Below are 25,699 nucleotides of genomic sequence, written 5' to 3'. Positions count from 1 at the left end.
ATCACCCCCAATAAATTTAGTACATAATTACTACAATATTATTGACTTTATTTCTTATGCTATACTTTACATCCTTATGACAATTTTCTAACTATGAGTTTGTACTTAATCCCTTCCCCCTCTTTCACCTATCCCCCTAACCCCCTACCATTGGACATGGTTGAAATATTTTCTGTATCTGATTTTGTTTCTGTTTTGTTTTTCATTTTGTTCTTTAGATTCCAGATGTAAGTAAAATCATATGGCATTTGTTTTTCTCTGACTTATTCCACTCAGCATAATGCCCTCTAGGATATTGTTGCAGATGTGCCTAGAAGTTCCTAGAGAGGCCAAGCAACAAACAGGCTGGTTGTGGGTAGTGCTTGGGTTGGCCTGCAAGATGGGTGGGGCATGCTCTCAGGGAATCACCAGGACCAGGTGACTCATATTAGCAAGGATGATGGAGACTCAGATATAGCAGTAACTTGTATCTACATGCCCAGAGGGGGAAGGCTCAGCAAAGAAACAATGGATTCTGCCAACACTTCTGTCTGGGAGAAAGCTGCCCCTCCTTTCCTCAATCTGAAACCAAACAACTCAGTTTCTTCTTTTGCATCCTTGGCTTTTTTCCAACAGCTGCCCCAGCACTGAAGCTCAGAGCCAGTGAGTCCATTAGTTAGTCAATAAATGGGTCCTTTAACAAAAATCCCAGCTGCCCTCCATCTCACTCAGCCATAATCTTCACTGGTTTTCACAGCCAGAAGTTGTAGAGACTTCTTTTCCAGGCACTAGAACCTTACACTGGGGAGCCCAGTGTGAGGCTGGGAGCCCTTACTTCTCTGAGGGGACCTCCACACCTGAGATAGCCCTCTTGATTCTCAACAGTCACACTCAGGTATGGGACCAGGCTGTTTCATGTCTCCACTCCTTCTACCAGTCTCGAGGTGGCTTATTTTATATATCCTTACTTGTAAGACTTTTATTCAGCTAGACTTCAGGCAATCCTCAATAATGGTTGTTCTGTAGTTGTAATTTTGATTTGGTTGTGAGAGGAGGCAAAGACAGTGTTTATATACTCAGTCATCTTGACTGGCTATAGTTATATATTAAAAGAATAAACTTTCATTCAGATAAAAGCGAATATAGACAAAATATATTTTAAGATATTAATTTAGGAATATGTTAGAAAAAATGTGTGTGAAAAGCTATTACAATTCTTAAGAAGCTTTTTAGTTCTCATTTATGATTATTGAATTGGGAACATAACTTCAAAGTACATGCTTTATCAAAGAGTGAGTAGGATTTTTAAAAAATCTTTCAGTTTTTACACTAAAATTTTTTATTCCTCTTAGAGAACAGGAAGAAGGTCAAGAACTATGAGACACATGGGGAAACAGTCAAGATAATTGGCTTTTAAATATTGTCTTCAACTTTTAGGGAAAAAAAATCAACAATTTTTATATATACACTCAGACAATTCATCCTCATTATTCACAGATTTCTTATTTGTGAAATTTCCTACCTGCTAAAATGTACTCCAAAATCAAAAGCACGAGCACTTTTGTGGTCATTCATTGACATGTGCAGAGTGGTAAAATATTTAAGACCCCACTAGAGCATGTTCTCATCTAAGGACAAAAATGAAGACATTCTACCTATTATTTCAGTTTTTATACTACAAACAAGTGTCCTTTTCATGGTCTAGTTTTCGTTTTTCATGATCTAGTTTTCATTTTTCATGGTCATGTTTTCATTTTTGCATTTTTGTAGAGGTTTTTTGGTTAATGATTTCACTATTAAAAATGGCATGCAAGCTCTGTGCTGAAGTGCTGTCTAGTGTTTCTAAGTGTAAGAAGGTTATGATGTGCCTTCCAGAGAAAATGTATCAGTCATAAGTTATAGTGCTGTTGGCCTTGAATTAATGTTAATAATCAATAATATGGTTCATCCAAAAAAAAAAAAAAGAGAGAAAATTCAAAAAAGTCCATGAAGCCATTCAGCAAAGTTCTAAAGTAACATCTATAATATATGACTAAGCTATAGTGAAGATAAAAATGTGGTTAAATTTATGGATTCATGATATTGCAGCTTATTTAACCCATTTCTCATTTGCCCCAAGAATACTCACCAATGGCACTTGCAGCTACAGCATTTACCTCGAGGTAATTCATAGATTACAGTCCTAAGCTTACTGCCAAAGTTTACCACACAATAACTTGCTTTCATATTATTTTGTATCACTATAGCATATCCATAGTCTTTGGAAACAAATGATATCATTCTATTTATAGCATAACGTTTTTAGTAGTGGTATTTCCATTTACAATAGATAGTAATTCTAGATCATTGAAAATGTCAAATCCTAGAAAATGTAGCATTTCTGCACGTGATGTTAAATGAACACTAGCAGGGAGGTGTATTATTATTATTATTTTTTTAAGTGCAGAAAGAGTTAAAGCACAGTGGACAGCAATGTTGTTAGGTTGAAAGCCTAAGAAATATATGGTTATGGTATCCAGAGTAGAGAACATGTTAAACCTTCAATAGCTAGTGGCTTATTATAAATAAACACTGTATAGAAATACTTGTTAGAAATATATATTAAATGTCTTTAAATAGAAACACACATAAAACAAGCTTATGTGTTAATTGGCTGACAAAAATGTTTTGACCTGAGGGTTGCAGGAACCTAATTCTGTATTTCTCTTAGGAGCAGTAATTCACTATTCACTAATTCAGTGTCCACAGTGACTCTATAAAATAAATACCATAAATAATGAGAATTGAATATATATATACAAAAATTTGACCATTACTCAGAGTCAGTTTTATTGACTTTTTTGAAGGTCTAATATATCATTTTAAAAGAAGTAATGTTAATGACTGATTTTGCATAATGTTTTACATATTAAAAACTTAAAGTCTTTTCATGTATATTAGATTCAGGAAACCAGTTTTTGCTTATTTTAAAATGTTATTCTAACAGCAAAAGGATTGATGTATGTACATTGAGTACAGATTGTGAACTCATAGTATCTACAATAAGCTATTTTGAGTATAATTGGAACTCCTATAATTATACATTTTAATGGTTTCACAAATTTTCTAATATTCTTGTTGCTTCTTTGAAGAACAACAAAAACACAGTAACAACAACAATTACAACAATAAAACATGTTCTTGTTCTCACAGGGAATATGATAGACAAGATCAAAAATAATCACAGCAAATGATTGAGCATTTTCACAGAAAATTCAAATTCTTCATTAGTAAATTTCATAGTCTGACAGTATTTTGTTTTTCAGGTACCATGATTTTTGGTCTGTGGCAAAGAGGTCAAAAATTTAAAGAAAGCTTACTAGTTAAGGTGCCCTTAAGGTGCCCTTGAACTGACTTGATAAATTTAATGTTTTGAGACATAAATTTTCTCCGCTTTAAAATCTGGCATTCTCATTGGCAGTCTTGGAAATACAAATTTATCTTGTCTGTGTGTGAGAATTAATATTGATTTTAGTTTATTTAAATATGAACATACTTCTAATAAAGGTGATATATGTCTTTGGTCTGGGTCTACGTAGCTTTTTCAGATACATTTGTGAAAAAAAAAAGTAAGGCACTTATATAATTCTTTCCTGATGGTTACGGTAGCAAGGACATTTTTGATGGAGTGTCTCTAGGGTCTCTTTAAAATTTTATTATTTTACTGATTCCTCTAGCAAGCTTCAAAATTAAAGTTATTTATCTTGATATCCAGTAAGTCCTTAGTGAGGTTTCCAAAATACATGGCATTTAGGTTACATTCAATGCGGAGAATTGCTAAAAACTTACAGAAAATCAGATAGAGTTCAAGTTAAAAAAAAAAAAACTGATATGAGTGGAATTCTGCTTAATTCTCTAATTAGGCTTTATCAATATCATTTATAAATCTTCTAAAAAGACAGCCTATAGACTTTTTTTTTTAATTTATTGGTCAGTGTGTGTATTTAGGATATACACACACTGCTGATATAATGATACTGAGGATATTTACTAAAGTATTATTCCCCTAAAATTATTTACTTCTATATGCTTTCTAAGCAGGTTTGTCCCAAATTCTATGAAAATTTTAGTGAACAAAATTGTACCAACTACCAATGCTCTTTAATTTTTTTTTTTTTTTTTTTGCTCAGAATAAAGACAGAATATTCAGTTTTCAGGGATCATTAAGAGTTTCTTTTCCAAGAAAATCATATAGCCAGATTGTTTTAGTTCGTCAATTCTAAAGTGCAACATTTTTCATTTCTGAAACTGAGATGTGTTTGAAGATAGTTGATATACTGCAGTTTAATTGATGAAATTTCTTCTCATAGTGATACATAAAATTATATTGTATATTCTAATTAATGGTTTATTGGTTTTAATTAAATAAATTTATTTCTGACACATTTCAGGTACATAGCAGAGATATTCTTGAGTTGATTTGAGGTGTTCCTATTGTCAAAATATGTTTGTCATCTGATCATTTAAATTTTTTGAATGCTTGCTTATTCAAAGAGAAATTTTCAAGTAAGCTGTTAAACAGTTAATGCCAAGAATGGGTTATTAACTCATAGTGGTTCTAGTTCTATTACCAAAGACTTAAGAATATTTAGGGATGCATTTCATAGCACTTGCAATTGAGTTTTGTGATTGCTTATCAAATGGTATTTAGTAATAACACATTTTTGGATCTCTGTGTTTTTTGTTTAACTTATTCGTCACATACATTCATTTGAGGAAAGAAGAAGAAAATTGTGAGTCAGTATTATAAGTTAAAAAATTATTTTTTTCAAGACTTTAGCATTATAATGAAATACTATGAACACCCAAGCACTTTTAATAATATCAAAACACCTTATGAATTAGGTAGTTGGCAAGGGGGAAATCATAAAGGGCAGAAAAAATAAAATGAGGATCTAGTTGGTTCCAAATGTTATAGAGCTTATCCATTTTCATAACTCAAACTTCAAGAAATTTATAAGGAGATAATATATGCATGTGATTGCATATAATCTCACAAAGTATTAAAATCATAAACATTTAAATTTATTTAAGTCTATAGCCATGCTACCTTGAGCAAGCCCTATCCTATCCGATCTCGGAAGCTAAGCAAGTTTGGGCCTGGTTAGTACTTGGATGGTAGACCACCTAGGAAGACCAAGTGCTGTAGGCATAAACAATAAAAAAAAATAAGGATTGTTAACTAACAAGGTCCATGAAATCTGTGAGGTCAACCAAGGGTTGCTTCGCCTAAAAAAAAAATTAATAATAAATAAAATAAAATAAATTATTTAAATACTAAATAATTGTACCATTTATCTCTAGATCTATGCATTTATATGTTATCTTTAATTAGATACTCTCAAACGTGTTAAACATATTTGGAAGAATTAAGCAGAAAATAATGTAAAACCCCAAAACACAAACTGTATATTAATACTTATGATAGTCAAAGCAAATACTGAGGATTTATGAAAAGGTAGTAATTAGGGTAATTTAAGATCAATTTTATATAGAAGGTCAGTATTAAATCTCATATGCTCAAAAAGTTTGAAATTTCTTCCTTAAGAGATGGGAGAAAATATTGAGCCATATTATAGTGATGCTCCACATTCTATGTGAATAGCTATTTGATGAACAGTAAATCACTTTCACCTATATCTTCATCCCATATTAAGGTAGAAAACATATTTTTCAAAAAAATTTACCAAGCTTGTCTAGAGATGAAAATGGTACTATAAACACAATACTCAATATTTGGGGGAAAAAGAGAAAAGAATCACCAAAGCACTAGAGCTCCATGATTTTTCCAAAATTATATTGATTATTATCTTGAAAAATATAAATTACTAGAAGAGAATAAAAATTATATCTTACACATATTTTTTTCTTTTTTTCACTTAGTAAAGATATAAATATACACATATATACACATACATATACGCATATATTCTATGTAGAATTACCTTGGCAGTGCTGTGGTATCAATAATGGCATGTTCCTTTGTTTAATAGTGGTATAAAAAGTATATTACATGAGGATAAAGTAAACGTTTGATAATAAAGTCCAAATTAAAATGTTTATGATGTTCCTTTCTTCTTAAAGCGTATATAATCTATTTCTAAGGTAGTATACAAAGATGCCATAACATTTGCAAAAGGCTGATATATTGCTTCTTTAAAAAAAAAATGCCTTTAAAACACTGAATGATGCAGAGAGTCTTATTTAAAAAGAGAATGAAAGAGAAGTCACCGAAGCTTTTGGACTCAAAATGCTTATCAGAAGGAAACTTTTTGTGATTTCAAGTAAAGGACAAACATAGAATAAGAAATTTAGTAAATGAACTGAATAACAAGAAATATTATTGAGATATATATATAACATGGTACACTTAGGAACAGTTTACTTATATATACTTCAGAAATCCTTAATCCACCTATTTCCTCATGACCACTATTTCTTGCCACCTTAGTGAATGGTGTTCAGAATGTAAATTTCAGGTCTTGCCAAGGAAAACAAAATTGCTCAATTAGACTCTTGGAAAAGGCTTCATTTGTCATTGTGAATTACTTTGGTCATTGGCTACTATTAAGAAAAAAGGAAAGGGAACAAGGAATCATGCTCTGTGAATAGGTCGGATTAAACTAGCCATGTGAGTCCATGGTGTCTTACATATTGTGGGGGGGGGGGCGGGAAGAAGCTTTGATAGCTGGTAACTTAATTATCTGCCACTATCAGTTTGGAAGGGCTTTTAAACATGCATAAAATGTCTACCAAATTTTTAGCAGGAGTGACAGTAGATTTTTAAGTAAGGATAAAAATGCAGCAGTCTTTCTAGAGTAAAACTCTGACAGACTATGATGAATTATCTTATTATAGTTGCTCGCGTGACAAATATACTTGATCAGTGTTTCTTCCTGGGAGTAGTTGAGCTTATCCAGAGGCAAAAGTTGAAAGGAAATCAGAGCTAACTAGTAATCCTAAGTGTAATACATCAGCATTTCTATGAAAGTATTCGAGAAAACCTTATCAATTACTGTTTATGTCAACAGAAAGTACTTCCATATTCCCTCATGATAGAACTTCTTCTTGAGGATTTATTTGTCACTTTTAAGAAAGGGAATATAGATTATAGAGAACTTTTTTGCAGGTCCTATATTATTAAACTTCTAAAAAGACCCTCTCGTTCCCAGTACAAGTTTTAGATGATACAGAAGCCACACATATTTAACTATATCCCTAATACAAGCATTATTATCTATTCAAATATTTCAGATGAAAAAAAATGAGCCATTGGGAAAATTAATGGTATTACAAAAACTGACTTGATTTCTAGAAATAATTAAATCATTAAGTAATAAATTTATTAATTTCATTTAAAGAAACATTTCAAAACATTTCCGTATTTGCATAACCTTGCTGTTGCTATTAGAAAATACGATCAGGAAATCAAAGGCATTGCCAAAATAATTGCATTAATTATCACATCATTATTTAAGGGCAGGTTGTAAATATGTTTACTGGATTTCACAATTTTAAAATACAATGTAAAGCTGAGGTTTTTTTCTTTTTTTTTCCTTTTTCTTTTTTCTTTTTTACTTAGAAATTAATAATAGATAGTTAGGTTTCATTGCTTGATACATATGTTATTTTCTTTGTTTTGTGTAAGTATAACAATCTAGATTATGGTGGTCTCATTCTTTCTTTTAAGAAATTATATTTACTGAGTAGTTCGATTATTTTTATTTTATTGTTATACAATGCTTTAATAGTTGAACACATAATAATGCTTGCTAACACCCTTGTGTATTTCTTCACACATCTGTTTATATAACTTATCAGATCAAATGATAAATATATAAGTAGATCCTTAATGTTCTGCTACTTCAAAAAAAGTATATGGTGCATGCTGTCACAATTACTTGGTCAATAAACATGTTTATTGAATCTTATTAAGCAACAAATGGAAGTCTACAAACACATAGCTCCTGTATTTCTCTGATTTTCTTAGAGTATGCTGTTTTCATGTAGAATGTATTCCATGTGAATGAGAAATAAGCAGTAATTTTCAAACTTCAGACTGCAACCTATTAGTGAGTCATGTTAACAGTTTAGATGCTTATGACCAGTATTTTAAAAAAAGAAGAAATTAGAAAATACACAAGTGTACAAATCATTTTTTAAAGAAACAAGCTTTAGATATATACATGAATATCATAATACATGCAAATCTGTTCATAGGGTCACATCACATAATGCATTTTTTTAATTTTATTAAATTTATTGGGGTAGCATAATTTAACAAAATTATGTAGGTTTCAAATGTACAATTCTGTAGCACATCATCTGTATATTACATTGTGTGTTCACTACCGAAAGTCAAATCTCCTTCCATCGCCATATATTTGACCCTTCTTACCCTTTTCTATCTCCTCCATCCTCCTTTACCTTCTGGTAACCACCATACTATTGTCTGTGAGTTTTTGTTTGTTCGTTTGCCTTGTTTGTTGGTTTATTGCTTTCAGTTTTATACCCCACATATAAGTGAAATCGTATAGTTCTTGATTTTTTTCCCTCTGACTTATTTTGCTTAACAATATTCTCAAGATTCATCCATGTCATTGCAAATGGCAGTATTTCATAGTTTCTTATGGCTGAGTAATATTTCATTGTATATACCATGTACCACATCTTCTTAATCACCTATTGTAGAATGCTTCAGTTGTTTGCATGTCTTGGCCACAGTGAATAATGATGCAATCAACATATATCTTTACGAATAAATGTTTTCAAATTTTGGGGGTAGATATCTAGAAGAGGGACTGCCAGGTCATATAGTAATCCTATTCTCAACTTTTGGAAGAACCTCCATACCATTTTCCATACTGACTCTACCAATTTACTTTTCTACCAGTAGTGTCTGAGGGTTCCATTTTCTCCACAACCTCCCCAACCTTTATTGCTTATCTCATTGATAATAGCCATTTTACATGGTCATAGGGTCCTATCACACCATATATTTCTTTACTGTTGGTTGCAAAAACTGTAATAGTGTGGTGACTAGGAAAGTATCAATAAATAACATAGTAACAACAAGTAAACTGAGCCCACACTTGAGAAGGTTAAGACCTTTGAAAAGGTTTCTCTTTACTGGTGTTCATTATGCTTACCTGAGGTACTTATTAAATATACAGTTAAACGGTCTGTAATGAGATCAATAAACTCCCAAATACTTGCTGTGGGACCATGTCAATGTGTGTTTTTTTAGAGCTTTCCAGGTAATTAGAATATGTAGCCAAGTTTTAGAACCTCTACCATAGAATAGCAATCATGATGATTTTATTTTTTAATATTATACTTGCTTTCATTTTGTGATTTTGACAGTTCATATCTTAGAGTTTAAGACTATTTAGAAATCAACAACTAAAAGTTAATAAATAAAAAGGGACATGAGACACGTTGTCAAAATTGTTTAAGGGACTTTCAAATTTTACAGATATGTTCTATGCTTATACAAATGTTTATTAGTGTGTACTAGTCAAGGAGAGGAGTATCGGACACACAAGTAGTACACTTAAGTATTGAAAACGTTAAGAATGTGGTAAGTGGTTTTCCATCTCTTTAGTAATAGCTTTATTCAAACAGTAAGTAAAGAATGCTCTTTGGTATTTTTATTTATCTTTTTTACTGATGTATGTTTTAAGTTCATAATTTCATCTTTTTTTTTTTCATCTAGAGTCAGCTTTCCTCTTATAAATCCTAAGTGTTTATATTCTCTTCCTCTCTTTTATGTTCAAATATGTTTGTACTTTCCTCCAGAGTAAATGACAAAATTTAGTGTAATAATTTTGAAATTTCTAGCATTAATGTAGAAATATGTAGGGGTGAGGGTCACTGCTATCTGTGAGAAGTAAACTGATCCTCTTACATCTCTCTCTCTCCACCCTTGCTACTTGCTAAAGTTTAGAGAGAAGAGCAGTAAATTTGGACTTCAGTGTTCCTTTTGCTTGGTGCTATTTGTTTTGTTCTGCTTAATTTAGCTGCTTTTCATCTTGTAACTCTCAAAGTTGGTGCAAAGTCAAATTCAGAGAAGATCTAAATGATATAAACAAGTTTGACTAGCTCAAGGGATGTTAATAAGTGTGACTTCTATTCAGAATGTTTGAGCAGGACCAAGATATGCAAGACTAACTTTCCAGCCCTTGTCTTAACAGTTGTCAATAATAGAAGGTCAGACTTCAGCAACACATATTAAACTATAAATAAACACACACAAATTTGAAAAAAAAATCAAAGTTTCTATTTTATTTTGACAAAATTCTATTTATTCTGCAGTCTGTTTGGACTTTGTATTTGTGCATTTACACTAACTATATTTTAACGAATATATACTTCATGAAACATTAATTGCTAATTTTCTACATTAATATTGGGGCAGTTGTCTCAATAACTGTTGCAGAACTTTTATTAAAAGTAAAATTATCCTTTTAGAATTAAATGCTAAAAATATAATTTGTTGTCTAATATCATTTAAAAGTAACAGATCTAAGCACAACTTTACCATCACTCAAACTCTTTACCTTAAAACACTAAAAAAACTAATTATGATAGTAAGATGAATGTGTGCTGGTAACCAAGAAGAATTTTTTCAAAGCTTATATTTGAATCATGCTATGCACATATAATTGTAAACTGGTTTATTACTGTGAAAAAGACCCATATATGCTTCTTTTTAAACAGAACGAGATGGATAATATCTTTATTGTAAATAATTATTTATATTCAAGCATTATTAAATTCAATATGATTCATCACTTTAAAATTTTATTCTTACATTAGACAATATTATTTTTCAAAGAGTAGAATCTTAGTCAAAATATTTATCTTCATAGCTCTAGGGTCTCTCATAGTATTTAAATGAGTTAATGAAAAAAGTCTTTAATCTCTGTTTTCTCAGTGATATTATATTTATGTATTTATACATATCAATAGTTTCTCACAATCTCAGAAATGCACCATAGAAAGTTAATAAGTGTATTTGTTTCTTAGAGATAATTTAATCGATAACCAATTTTACATACAGCTATGCAATTACAAATACAATTTTCTAGTAATTTTTAAAGTGCAATTATTGTTTGGCCAAGTCACAGGAGTTATAGGTATATAATAAATTTTGTCTTTGATATGTATTTTTGTTCATTTTTAAACAGTACTGAGTCTTTACTAATAGCCTTTATTTCTAACATTTCTCACCATGTCTCAGTGTGAAGGATCTTTGGAGATTATGTAATCCTTCAATATGTAGATCAGACCACAATGTACAAAGAGGTGAATTGCTGGAGTTGACTTCTTAGCCACACCCAAAATAGACACCATGAAGAACATATTGTTTCTTGTATTATATCCTTGTGCTATTTATGACATTATTTCACTTGATATACACAATATTATGAGTTGGTAAACTAGATATTATTTTTTTTTTCAAAATGATATTAGTGGTCAGCAAACTATGGCCCTTTACATAAATAGTTTCCTGATTCTGATTTATGCTATATTATAAATAACGTATATTCTACAAAGAGAAATGCAGTTTAATTACACATAAGGAAGTTTATTAGCAAATCTCATTCCAAAATAGAGTAGGCTTTTAAAAAAAACAGACTGACTTTCAACTTTCAGTTACTTGGAAAGGTGACATGAGAGAGGTTGAGATGACTAGAGTGACAAAGGAGGACTCTGAAATGAAAGAATTCAAAAGAGAAAATAAAATAATGGGTATAGACAGAGGCTAGGAGACTGGTATCTTTTTATCTGAGACTGTAACTTCAGTGAAAAATCAAGGAATCAAATAAATGCAAAATGTAAAATTCCTTAGTCTTGTTTTGAACTTAATAAGAGATGATTTAAGTTCAGTAGTTTAGAACTAGAGATATTTTAACACTGCAAGATAATCAGTAGAGAGAAATGACGAGCCTGATCCCGAAAGGATATGAGCACTTCCCAGAAAAAGTGGCTAGAGATTACTGTCCAAATGAAGCCAAATTATTTTTATTTAAAATTTAACATTAAAAATATGTGTGTGTGTGTATGTGTGTGTTACCTGTATGCTTTAAATATATTAAATCATTTTTGAAATGATTTTTTTATTAAAAAATCATTTTTAAAAAGAAAAAAAATGATGATATCTGAAGTAAAGTGAAAAAACCATTGGACCACAAATCATGATCTGTATGACCCTAGGTTGAGCAAATTACTCAATTTCTGAAGATGTTAGTGATTCATGGTTAATTTGTTAGAACATTATTTAAAGTTCCTTTCTATCTTATATTCAGAAACTAGGGAAGCATATAAATAAACCTTAATTTAAAAAAAATAGTTGAAATCACCATTAACTATTTGCTGCAAAAGGTTTTTGTAAGAGCCAGGCAGAAATTATGTTGGAAATATAATGCCTGATGATATCATTTTCATTATCATGGTCCAAATGACATTGCAGTTCATGTCCTGGGAAGCTACCACAGTATGGTTAGAAAATTAATATACTATTTAGCTTTCCCTGGTAACTACATTTTAAAAAATAGGTATAGACGCAATTAGATAACGTGTTTAAAAGATTTAAGTGACACTAATTGTTTTCAGCATTTAAATATTATAACCAAGTCTATAATAATGAATTTAATGGTGATTTTCATCCACGAAGGCACAGGTCATCAGCACTGCATTAAAAGTTAAGGTTTGTTAGCAATACCATGTTTTTGAGAGGAGCATGGAATATGTGACAATAACAAGTAATTACATCAAAATGAAATGAAACCAGACTATAGATAGTCTTCTGATTTCAGACAATAGCCTGACACAGTTACAATCATATTGTGTTCTGAACACAGTCTAGGCATGTAGACAATATTAAAATTAGAATTCTCCATCCATGAAATGCATCTCTCTTAAAAAATGTATGGTATTTAGCTCATTATAAAATAATGGAGAATCTTCTTATAATCTCAGAGTGCCAATCTTCCTATAATTATGGTAATAATAATTTAGAATATACCTTTTTCAAAAGAATCTAGGACAGTCTACAAATAATAAACAAAAAATAAAGCAATCTGGGCTTACTGCCCAGATTATCACAAATATGTATAATGGAGAAAAGAAAGAAAATAAATACTTATAAGCACAACTGACTCCATGAAGAAGGGGGAAAAAAAGAAAGTAATTGGTCAAAACTGTGGTAAAAATAATTATAGGCCTCTCATGAATCTCCTTTATAAAGAAACTATGTGCATATATATCTAATATTTTTTTTTTCTTTAGAATTCTTCAGAATTCCTTTGAGATAAATGCAAGGGAAGCTATCTGTTCTTCCCCCATTTTACAGTTAGAAGAAATATTACCCTAGGAAACAATGACTTACTTAACATGTGCAAATCTGACTTAATTGGAAAATTGTGTTAATTGGAAAATCAGCATATTCCAATTAGAAATTCTACCTCTCGAAATAGACATTATGTTAAATGATTACATTTTTATTGCTAAATAGCAATGTAGAATTGTTTTATATGAGTAAAATTGCCCCCAATTGTTCCCTAATGTCCTGTTGATGTGGCATCCTAGTTTACTAAACCACAAAACATTGCTGGTTTTTTTTTCCACTTTTAATTTTAAGGAGTTTAACAAAGTTTTATTTTTTGAGCTTTACCAAATAAAAGCTAAATAACTAGCCCCCCCCCACCAAAAAAAAACATACCCTGAGTATTTAATATATAACTCTCCTGGATTTTACTAGACAATAGCTTAACTTTCAAGTTTTAGTTTTTCTATGTGATTAGTTCAATTATTTTTTCATCCACCTATTCATTCAATAAAAAACATTTGAATTTCTACTGCATATATAACACTATACTAGATATTTAGGTTAAAAAGTAAATATAATTTTTGACCTCATGACACAAAACAGGAATAAATACAGGGAAAAAAACAAACTCCACATGCTCTAGTCTAAAACATGCAATATAAAACATAGATTTCTAAATACTATATGTGAATAAGCAGTGAATCATTTAAAACATTCAGAATTTTAAGTGTATCTTTTTAAACTTGTAGTTCCAAATGAGATAATATACTAATACTTCACTTGTGAAACTTTGGAATGCCTAACCTCATAGTTCAGGTGATGTTACCCACCTCTGCTTAAAACCATGACTCACCTATGGGAAAGAATTGAGGTGCCTTATAGACTTGGCTCCTTTCTCAAATTTGAAGATAGATGGAAATATAGAAAAATTTTAACTTCTGTTTTTCTTTTGAGAGTAGCGGAAGTTTTTATTTTTTATAATTTTTATTTATTATATTTGACATGAAATATTATGTTAGTTTCAAGTATATAACAGTGATAAGACATTTATATAATGTCTTACAAAATGATCATCTCAATTAATCTAGTACTCATCTGATGCCATACATAGTTATTATAATATTATTGACTATATTCCTTATAATATAGTTTACATTCCCATGATTATTTTGTAAACACTAATTTGTATTTCTTAACCTCTTCTCCTTTTTAACTCACCCACCCAACCAGCCTGGCAATCATCAAAATGTTCTCTGTATCTATGAGTTTGTTTTGTTTTGTTTATTTTGTTCTTTAGTGTTCATGTATTCAAGTCAAATCATATGGTGTTTGTCTTCTGTCTGACTTCACTCAGCACAATATACTGTAGGTCTATCCTTGCTGTTCCAGATGGTAATATTTCATTCTTTTTTATGCCTGAGTAATATTCCATTGCATATATGTACCGCTTTCTCATCCATCCACTGATGGACACCCAGGTTGACTCCATATCTTAGATATTATAAATAATGCTGCAGTTAACATATAGATTTACATGTCCCTTTGAAGTAATGTTTTGATTTCCTTCAGATTAATACCCAGAAGTGAGATTACTAGGTCCTTCATTGTCTCTTATCTTTGTTTTAAAGTCTGTTTTGTTTGGTATAAGTATTGCTACCCAAGCTTTTTTTTTTCTGCTTTCATGAAATACCTTTTTCCATCTCTTTACTTTCAGTCTGTGTGTGTCTTTCGATCTGAAGTGAGTCCCCTATAGGCAGCATATGTAAGGGTCTTGTTTTCTTATCTATTCAGCCACCATGTATTTTGATTAGAACATTTAATTCATTTACATTTTAAGTAATTGTTGATAGATATGTGGTTATTGTCATTTTATTATTTATATGTTTCCTTCCTAAGTCTCTTTAACAATGCTAGTTTGCTGATCATAAATTCCTGTAGCTTTGGTTTTTTTGTTTTGTTTTGTTTTGTTTTTTGGTCTGGGATGATTTCTATCTGTTCTTCAATTCTAAATTATAACTTTACTGGGTAGAGTAATCTTGGTTGTAGGTCCTTGCTTTTCATCACTATGACTATTTCTTGCCAATCTCTTGGCCGGCAAAGTTTGTGTTGAGAAATCTGCTGAAAGCCTTATGAGAGCTCCCCTCCAGGTAACTAACTGCTTTTTTTTGTTGTTGCTACATTTAAGATTCTCTCTGTCTTCAACCTTTGGTATTTTAATTATGATGTGTCTTGGTGTGGGCCTCTTTGTGTTCATCCTGTTCGGGTCTCTCTGAACTTCCTGAGCTTTTATGTCTGTTTTTTTCACCAGGTTAGAAAATTTTTTCATCATTATTTCTTCAAATAGGTTTTCAATTCCTTGCTCTCTCTCTTCTCCTTCTGGTACCCCTATGATGGGAATGTTGGTATGTTTGATATTGTCCTGGAGACCCCTTAAACTACTTAAACTATCCTCATTTTTTTGGATTTTTTTTTCTTGTTGCTGTTCCGATTGGGTGCTTTCTGCTACCTTATTTTCTAAATTGCTGATTTGATTCTCTGTTTCATCTAGTCTACTGTTGATTTTCTTTTATGTATTCTTCGTTTCAATTATCGTACTTCTCATTTCTGACTGGTTCAATTTTATGTTTTCCACCTATTTGTTGAAGTTCTCACTGAGATAATTAAAGATATGTATAACCTGTGTTTTGGACTCTGCATTTGGTAGATTGCTTGTTTCCATTTTGTTTAATTCTTTTTCTGGAACTTTCCCTTTTTTCTTTTTGGACATTTTTCTTTGTCTATTCATTTTGGCTAACTCCTTGTGTTTGTTTCTATGTATTAGGTAGAACTGTTATCTCTCCCAGTCTTAGTGGAGTGGTCTTACGTAGTTGGTGTCCTGTGGGGCCCAGTGGCAGTTTCCCTTGTCACCTGAGCTGGTTGCTCCAGGTATATCCCTAGTGCAGGTTGCATGTGCCCTCCTGTTGTAGTTGAGCCTTAGTTTATGTTTTCACATTGATAGGAGGGATTGGTACACAGCCTAATTGGTGGTGAGGACTGGCTGTGACTACAATAGAGGAAGCTGTTGTTCAGTGGTTGACACTACAGAGTGGAATTCACTTTAGCAGGGCTGTGGTGCCTGCCGCGTCTACCCTTTGTGTGTGTTGTTTTTGGAGATAGTTGAGTGGTAATCTGATGTGATCTGAAGCTGGCCACTGAGTGTATTGAATCTGGGGCCTCTCAAGAAGGTCTCTGTTGCCAGCCAAGGTCACCCACTGCTTGTGTCCAGCAAGGGGACACTTGGTATGAGTTAGAGGGAGCTACAGATAATAATCATTTTTACCTGGCTTGGAGGTGCCTAGAAGAGGCTAATCTATGACCTGAGGCCAGCTGTCACTAGTACTGGGCTTGGGGTTGCACAGAAAGAGGTGGGGTGTATGCAGAGGCCAGTTTTGTGCATGTTTGGGGTTTGTAAACTTTTGAGAGATTTTAGGAGAGTCTGCAGCATGACCCAAGATAGGCTGTTTGTATGGAATAGCCACTGGAAGAAGCTTGGGTTAGCCAGTAAGTTGGGTGGGGTGAGATTTTAGGGAATCTCCAGGGCAGGGTAAATGGTGTTAGGTAGGTTGATGGAGACTAGATATATGGTGCATGTGCAAAGGGGACTGGCTCAAAAAAGGACCAATGGCTTCTACTCATACTTTTGTCTGGGAGAAAGGTGCCCCTCCAGCCCTGCTCTGAAGCCAGACAATTTATTTTCTCCTTTTAAGTCCCTGTCACCTTTCCAGCTGCTGCCTTGACATTGTAACTCAGGGCAGGTGAGTTCATCAATGAGTAAATCTATAGGCAAGCCTTTTAAGTGGAAGGCCTGGGACCCCAGCAGCCCTCCATCTCACTTAGCCACAATCTCCGCTGATTTTCACAGCAGAAGTTTTGAGGAATTTTCTTTCTGGCACTGGAAACTTGGGCTAGGGATCCTGATATGGGGCTGAGATTCCTCACTCCTCTGGGGTACTTCTGCAACCAAGATAACCCTCCCAATTTTTAACCATCTCATGTGGGACCAGCCCATTCCTCACCTCTGCCCTTCCTACCAGTCTTGAGGTGTCTTCTTCTGTATGTCCTTAGTTATAAAACTTCTGTTTAGCTAGACTTCAGGTGATTCTTCATGTTGTTCATTCTATAGTTTAGTTATAATTTTATTGTGATTATGAGAAGGCAAGTATAGCATTTACCTATTTCGCCATCTTGACTGAGGAAACCTGGAAAATGCTAACTTTTAAGGATCATGAATGCTCTTATTTACAAATATTCTAATTGTTTATTAGGCTTACTTATGAATTTACTAATATAAAGTAGAAAAAAGTAATATTTCTAGTCTTACCATAAACCGATAATTAGCATATAGTTCATAGACATATGGCATAAAATACATATATGGCATGTAATATGATATGTAATTGATAGACATAATTTTTGGACACTTATTTCCACTTTATTTTAGTAAAGCTGATTTATGATTAATATTGTGGTAGAACTACATTTGTAATAAGGATATTTCTAAGATCTTTTCTGAAGTAATACCATTGCACAAACTTTTTGTTAATTTTTATTAGATTCATTGTATGCAGGTGGCAGAAAAGAAATGACAAAAGTAGATGACTTTGACCCAGTAAAAATGTACTTGCCACTAAGTCATCTGTAAAAGCTCTTTGGCTATGCATTTTTGGACATAGCTAATTCTATTTGATTTTGTCATAATCATGAAGATCTCGAGTTCAAAGGAAAATAGAAGTTGGAGTAAGAGATACGATTGTTTTATTTGCCATGTCTTATTTATTTCATTGCAACTTCAGAATAAAAATGTTTCTTTGAAACTAACAGAATTTTTTTTTTCTGTTTCAGGTAAGCACATTAATTATCCCTGGTATAATCAGACTTCATCAAGGTAAAACAAGAAAAAAGTGGTATAATTATATTTATACCAATGATCAATATGTAAATATATATAAAATCTTGAGAAAAACAGTGAAAACTAAATTTCTTTTTGAAACTAAATACTGAAAGTACCCCTAGAAAATCTAGATGTTCAGTTTTTTGTTTGTTTTAGTCTGACGACAATGCCATAAACTTACAATATTTGAAACTATGTATCATATGGAGTATTAAAAATGTTTATTAACTTCTTAAAGTGAGAAATGCAAATAAGAATGGATTTTAAATATAGACAATTTTGTTGTCAATATGCAAATTAACATTTTGCAGCACATATGGGATTTAAAAATAAACTGGAAAATGAGAAAACTGATTTTCAAATACTAGAAGAGACTTGTTATACATATTGTTTTTAAAGGATACACATTTTTTTGAGCATCCTAGCTATAAGTAGCAAAAATAGAGTAACATTAGTCATTCTGAAGATTAGTTTTCAACAAACATGAAATAAACTCTAAAAATAGAATCTTTTTTTTCAGAATAAATATGCTATGGACTGTAAAATTCATAATATTGGTCTTTCTATAACAAATTGAATCATAAACGTACTGTTTTGGAATTCACAACTGAAAGATCCAAATTTAATTATTGTTATGAGGGAATATAAGTTCTAACACTTTGCAGAAATATAACCTTTAAATTAATATATTGAAAGAAATATTTGTTTCATTTCTAATATTTTTTTTATTTCAAAACAAAAAGGGTGCTTATTATTTCCTTAAATTTAGCTTGCTTCTTTCCTTGACTTTTACATTGAAGACCAAGATAATTCAAGTTTGTAGTGTATATTCTGTACAGCATAGGCAGGCATTTTCAAGGACACATAACCAAAATTCATTTCTTTCAGAACAAAGACAACAATTTAATGATTTAGGAACTTAAATGGCTTTAGAATTTAGTAGTTTTGAGCCTGGAAGCACTGGAAGGGGAAGTGAAGGCTCATTATCTCAGAAAAGGACAAACTACTTTTAATTAGAAGAATCTTCATTGTTCATTATAATGGTTTGAAAGTAAATAATGTTCTAGTTGATACAGCAAGAGTGTTTTCCTTCTTCTAAATAAGCACTTGAACTACATCTTTAGTAAGTAGAAAGAATACATTTTAGTATTATTTTTAACAATTATGCAAAATATATGGTTTATTTTTCTGAATGTAATAATTTGTTAGTGACTTTAACCAAAAATATTGTATGAATGTGAGTATGATACAGCTAAGCCTTTCTAGCAGTGAACTGAGCAGAGAAAAGGCTTGTTTGTCTATTGTTTTACTTTCTTTTTGCCCTTCTTTGCTTTTCCTTTAATGTGAGTCATTGAGACTGTAGACTGTTTTGTTTTAATTAGGAACTAATATTTAATGAATTTAAGTGAGTCCTCTTTTAGTGTAGATAAATGTCTAGAATGTAAGCAAGTATGAGAAACTTTCTAAATGTTTTGCAATGGTGTGTTTCTCTGGAAAGTTTTAGTAATAGTAGATGAGTGAATATTGTAGTTATGTTGGAAATCATACATTTAGCTCTAAAAATTACTTTCCTTCATGCCAAAATGTACCTATAAGAAGAAAAAGTTCAAAAATGTTAATGTTACTTCAGTTTATAATGATAATGAACTATAGATATTTTTATAGAAGTATACATTCTAAAACTACTCTGACCTCAATATTAAAAATTTTGGCTTACTATTTCATATTCAAAAACCTGAAATCCAAGTGAAGAATTCTATGTTTTTGGTTAAATAAACCTTAAATGGAAAACAATTTAGTTTTAAACTTTTGCTGATGAAAAACATTTTAAAAATGTATTAACATAGTTTTTCCTTTAACTGTACAATTAGAAATACAATTTAATCTTTCTTTGATGGATGTAAATTATGCCATATGAAACTACATATCAGTAAATGGTTGAATAAAACATCATAAGAGTGAAAGATATATGTACAAGTGTTTTTACCAAAATAAACAAAATAGTGTAAATAAAGGCAAAAAAACAACAGCAAATATTCTTAGTCATATCATATATTAGCATATTTTATTTTAATTTGGAATTTTCTTCTAAACGAAAAGTGGAACAAACTTTTTGGCACTTACTGGTAGTTGGATTCTTACTAATTGGTGCCTTACTTAATGTTAGTATTCCAGATTGTATGATATATATTCCTTGTCCATTTGAGGCGATACTTTGAATGTGAACACCAAACAATAACATTATGAGTCTTAGATTGATAGTTATTTGATTTAGCAACATCTGCTGTTGTTTGATGTACTTTAAGCAGATGCTCTTTCTTGAAATTCAACATACAATTTAATTTACTCTCATGACATATAACCTCAGCAGAATACCATTGCTATTTATGCACAGATATTATAATTAACAAATGTGTGTGTCTTTGGTCAAGTAAATGCCTATAGACTGGGTCAAATATTATTAACTTTAATAATCACAGCAATAAGCAAGCTTTTGAATCACTTACTCCATAAACTGATATAGAGTTCTTTCATGTTTAAGGGCATCTAGAGTCATTTTTTCAATTAGAAATCCTTTGCTTTAATACTCTTGGAGAATTAATAAAAACACTACAATATATATTATCAGAAGGATGTTTATTATGCTTGTCATAATATTCAAATCTGACACGTTATACAAAGAGTTGTAATGGGAAAAGTACCCAGAGACAGGCACTACTGTTTATTGGATTCTCTATTCTTGTTTTGTAGTATGCTGAAATACAATGAAAACCAACATAATTGTAACTGAATTACACTATTTCATGGTTTATATTGGAACACACAGGGATTTAAGATAAATATAAGAATGATCAGGCTGGGGATTTGAGGGTTATGATCAAGGGTTTTCTGTGCAAAAAAAAAAAAAATATATATATATATATATATATATATATATATTTATAAAAGCTAAGCAAAAATGTGTTTGTCCTAGGAGAAACATGAAAATTGCATAATGCCATAAAAGTGATTATGTATATTATAATTCTAAGGTGACCTGTTGTCCTATAATGGGTTATGAATCTAATTCCCCTTTTCCATGGAATTCTCTTGCTCAGTGTTAACAATCCAATGATATCTTGTGACCTTTTCTATGCAAATATGAACAATTTGAGGCTATCACAATCTCTCATGCATTGCTCCTTAAAGGGACAGTCTTAATTGCTTTTATAGTCTCACTTTCATTTTAACCTTTATTACCTGTGATATCTTCTTCGAAGCTTGAAATTACTTTTGCTTTTTAATCATTTTATTTTTTCTTATTTTGGTAAGCAGTAATTTTACCTTTCCACTGAAGTTCTAAGGTGCTTTATGCAAGATAGATATAATTAAATTAATATGATAAAGTACATTTTTATTACATTATTTTATTAATCATATTTACTAAGAGAAACATGCATTCCTTTAGTATGGAGATTATTTAAAGATGTACCGTCCTTTTTCATATCGAAGCACAACTAATGATACTGTATAAATATTACCTTTTAGATTTCTCTCTCTACCTGCATTTTTTGGGGTAGATTGAATGTCATTCCATCTTTAACATTAAATGTATTGTCATTGAAATATGCTCCTATTATTGCTAAATTATGAGGCAATGGCCATGTATTTTTTTTTATTCTAAAAATAAAATAAGGCCATTTAGCCTTTGTGTACTTGTAATTAGAAAATTGTGGAAGCTTTAATTTTTTAAACAGCAAACATTTGTCATCCTCATTATGGAAAGGAAATCAAATGTCATTGTGATAAGTAACAATTATTTAAAGTTTCAAATGAGCAGTGGTTATGGGTTCATAAGGAAATTTAAATAATATTCATGTTGGGTCCTAGCTTTATTGCAACAGTCCTCACAGGTTTAAAGCTATTATGTAAATAAGCAACTGGTGGTCAAACTTGACCTATAACATTACATGTTTTCTGAGTGGAAATCCTGTATCCTATTTTGCTTTGTGATCTCCCTTTAACTAGCAAAGTGTTTCCCACATTTTTAAGATCTTATGAATACTAATGTTGCTGTTGTTGATATATTCATTTGTTAGATTATTTTATAATATAGAGAAAAGCTCTATATTGACTACGTGCCAAATTTCATACACTATAAACATAATGGAATTTCACAAAGTATTTATTTAAAATCATCTAAAACTGCCTAAACCAGGCAAGCAAAGGTAAGGTATGTTGATTGATTGATCGATTGATTGATAAAAATAATGACTTCCTTTAAAAGTAATTGTTCAATATCACAGTCTTTTAGATTACCAGAGATTTTAGAAATGTAATCATTAATATCATATATTAGTTTTCTTAATGAATAGTAAGTATTGAGTGTAGCTTTTGTTTTTTTTCTTCCGGTACCCGTGCCAGGTTCTTGAGTTATACAGGGGAGACAACACAAAATTTGTTCTCAATATGTACAATCTAATTGTAAAACAAAAGACAAATATATGAGGTGTTTTGTTTACAAAGAGTTCTATAGACGGTCTTTTATTTATAAAAAGACATGGTCCAATTGAGGCAAACAATTTAATAAATGGACAAAAATACTTTATTTTTAAAATTTTGCTTCCCGAATTGTAGCTTTGAACTACTATTGTTGTGGTGCGATTAAATTTGAGACCCACAGAGCCTTTATTAGCAGCCTGGTGATTGACTCTCCCCACTAGAGAATCAGCCCCCAGCTTTCAGAGGAGGTAGCTTATAAAGCCTATAATTACATTAAACGAGCAAGCCGGTTTACAGTAGCAGAAGTTAACATTAGCATATCTTGGCATAGGATAACTACACCCTTAACAATAAACAATGGAAGCAGAAGTTGGCCATTGAAAAATTTTCCACTCTTAACATTCCCCACTGGTTTTCTAGGGGAATTCAAATCATTGATTCCTCAATGTGGAGCAGTGGGCAGTGAGTTCTGAGAACTGTGAGTTTCACTGCCTGAACCCTTTTTTTTTTTTGACATACCTGGTTAACAGTAGGTCTAATCCTCTCCTACTCTGTCAGGCCTCACCTAAAGCCATACAAAGACCCCCTTGCTTCAGGACGGAGGAAATCAAGACAGTCCAGACTGGACCCTTGACAGTCTTATTTTTAGTGAGTCCTCTGTCTGACGCAGGGTTCATTGTTCTGATGTCTGTGGTGAATGCACAGACTTGATTTTGGTACGGTGAATCCAATGATGGCGTCCAGCTACCTTGACTGCGGTGGGTGTTGTGAGGATGACAGGAAAAGGTCTGTCCTGGTGGGGCTCAAGAGAAGCAGGCTGTACCTTTCTCACTCAGATCCAATCACCTGGAGCATGGTCGTGTGGCTGGACTGGATTCTGAGCAGCTGTTCTGGTGGCAGAGACCAGTTGGTGGGTCTCCTGTCGTGCAAGAGAGAGAGCTTGCAAAGATTTAAGCAGTGAAAAATTATTAATTTCTGTTAGCTTTTCTTCCTCTAACTTGGGGAGTAGAAGTGGGGGTCTTCCAAACATTATTTCATAAGGCATGAAGCCCTTATAATAGGGTGTGCACCATACTCTTGAAAGGGCAAAGGGGAGGAGACTCACCCAGTATCCACCAGTTTCCAGCTTGAACTTAGTTAAGGTTTCTTTTAAGGTCCTATTCATCCTTTCTACCTGTACTGAACTCTGAGGCCTATAAATGCAATGTAGTTTTCAATTTATCCCTAACGCCTTTTTTAGAGATTGGCTAGTCTGGGCAATGAACACCAGGCCCTGGTCAGACCCCAGTGTTATGGGCAGGCCAAATGAGGCACTATTTCTGAGATTAATTTCTTTGCTACTACCTGAGCAGTCTCCTGCTTGGTGGGGAAGGCTTCAGTCCATCCTGAAAAAGTGTCAATGAACACAAGCATGTATTTGAATCCAAAAGTTCCCGGGCTGACCTCAGTGAAATCTAACTCCCAATGTTACCCTGGTGCTTGTCCATGAAGTCTCATCCCTTGTTGTATTTCTTTGAAGGACCCTGGATTCACTTGTGCTCAGATGTGGCACTGGGCTGATATCTGTTTGGCCATTCGTTGCAGCCCCAGAATGTAATAGTCTCTTTTTAACAGTTCGGTTAACTTGGTTCCTCCCAAGTGAGTGCTCTGGTGAACCTGGTTTATAAGGTCAAGGCCTCAGGTACTAAAATGTGTCCTTCCAGGAGCCTAACCCACCCAGCAGATTCTTCTTTGTCTCCCAGCTTGTTGTATAATTTAACTCTTCCTGTGCATAGTTTAACTTCTCCTGAAGTGTAGGTAGGGGTGTCCGTTAGCACCGTGGGCAGTAGGGCTGCAAATGTCAATTGATCCCACTGGTTTTCTGGCAGCCTCCTTTGCTGTCTGTCACAGTCTTGTTTTCACCCCACTGCAGAGCTTGAGTCACTGCTATTAGTTCAGCCCGCTGAGCTGGAGTTCTACGGTTTAGGGCTTGTGCCAGATGACAGTCTCAGTGGTAACCACTGCAGCCCCGGCATACCTGACTCCTTCTGAGACGAAGCTACTCCCATCTGTAAATAGAGTAGCATCTGGATTTGGCCAAGGGCTGTCTGTCAGGTCTGGTCTGGTGCAGGTGACATTCTCTAGGACCTCAAGGCAGTCATGCAAGTGTTGGTGAGGGTCATCATCGGGCAGTAGGGTAGCTGGGTTGAGTGAGGCAGTTTTCAGGAACTGTATGTGAGGTAGGTTGAGAAGCAGGCCTGATACTGAAATTATCCTAGGAGCTCATAATCCAATAGCCCTGACCTCCTTATTCTGCGTCCTCGAAGAGGATGAGGGGGGCTTTCTTTTGGGGGGCTTGTTCTTTTTCAGGGCACTCATTCTTCCAATGTCCCTTTTTCTTGCAATATGCGCAAGAAACCTGAATCTCCTGGGTCCATTGTTCACCCTAGGTGCCTGTTCTCGGCCTCTGCCTTTTCTTGGCATTCCTTCGGCTGGGCTTCTTGCATGGCTGCAAGCAGGACCTTGGTCATCTTCTTAGTCTGTGCTATATCTACCTCATCTCTATCGTTGAATACTCGTTGGGCTATCTCAACCAGCTCAGATAGGTTCTTTCCTTCAAACCCTTCCATCCTCTGCAATTTCTTTCTAATATCTGGGGCCGACTGACTGACAAAGGCTAAATTCACAGCCCTCCTATTATTAGGGTCCTCCGGGTAAATAGGGATATATAACCAGTACGACTCTAAGAGTCATTCCAGGAATGCCGCCCGTGACTCATCCTTAGTTTGGATGACCTCGCTTATCTTAGATAAATTAATGGGTCCTTGGGCGGCAGACTGGAGGCCCTGGAGCAGAAGCTGGCGATACCGTTGGAGAGCCTCCTTACCTTGGTCGGTGTTGGGGTCCCAAGGTGGACAGGTGTTCGGGAGAACCTGTTGGATGCGGGCCGGGTTGGT

The 25,699-nt window shown here is 33.0% G+C and overlaps 1 protein-coding gene and 1 pseudogene across 3 annotated transcripts in view; both read left to right on the top strand.

Moving 5' to 3' along the window:
• CADM2 (cell adhesion molecule 2) overlaps positions 1-25,699 on the top strand; it is a 986,159-nt gene that overhangs the window by 480,056 nt on the left and 480,404 nt on the right. The window lies entirely within an intron of this gene.
• LOC118601826 lies at positions 5,052-5,170 on the top strand (annotated as a pseudogene).

The sequence above is a fragment of the Rousettus aegyptiacus genome, unplaced genomic scaffold, assembly GCF_014176215.1.
Source record: "Rousettus aegyptiacus isolate mRouAeg1 unplaced genomic scaffold, mRouAeg1.p scaffold_m13_p_4, whole genome shotgun sequence".
Taxonomy (NCBI): Eukaryota; Metazoa; Chordata; class Mammalia; order Chiroptera; family Pteropodidae; genus Rousettus; species Rousettus aegyptiacus.
Note: the sequence above shows the minus strand (reverse complement) of the source record. Positions and strands in the feature narration are given on the sequence as shown.